The following is a 598-nucleotide window of genomic DNA, read 5'->3' as shown; positions in this document are numbered from 1 at the left end:
GGGGGAAAGGGAGGGAGAAAGACGAATTCTGGACCTGTGGAAAAGGTCCCACCTCATGCCTTTTAAAGAAGAAACAAAAGAAAAAACAGGGTGTTCTGGCCCCTGGGACTTATCTCAGTGAGCAAATAACGTGTATTCCCACCAGGCAAGGAAAAGCATTTGCCTTCACTTAATTGGTTTGCTCTATGGAGCAGCAGCAGCAGCAAGCAAAGTCCTCTTTCTCCAAACTGCATGCTGAAGGCTTTCGCTACTGCTAACACCTTAACAAAGGGCCAGAACTGAGCTAGGAGAAAGCCCATCAGCCACTGTCAACAGCTAGAGAACACGGGCAGAGGAGGAAGCACTTTCAAGATCCTGTTTACAGAACCAAGGAGTGAATGAATCATTTTTTCAAGGTAGGAGTCAGTGGCTGTAATGAGTACTGCCATTATTTACATGATGACAAGGATGACACAGGATTGAAGGACAGCTGAGTATGACTTCTAAGGAGAACTATAGTCTATAGCACAGATAGGCTCTTGGAACGTCTTAGTATTGCTGTCTCTCAGAAGAGAGCAGTCATGAGCTAAAAATGCATCCTTTTCAATAGCTGCAATGA

This window comes from Meleagris gallopavo, chromosome 5 (assembly GCF_000146605.3).
Source record: "Meleagris gallopavo isolate NT-WF06-2002-E0010 breed Aviagen turkey brand Nicholas breeding stock chromosome 5, Turkey_5.1, whole genome shotgun sequence".
Lineage (NCBI taxonomy): Eukaryota > Metazoa > Chordata > Aves > Galliformes > Phasianidae > Meleagris > Meleagris gallopavo.
The sequence above is the reverse complement of the archived record's forward strand: the minus strand, read 5'-3'. Positions refer to the sequence as shown.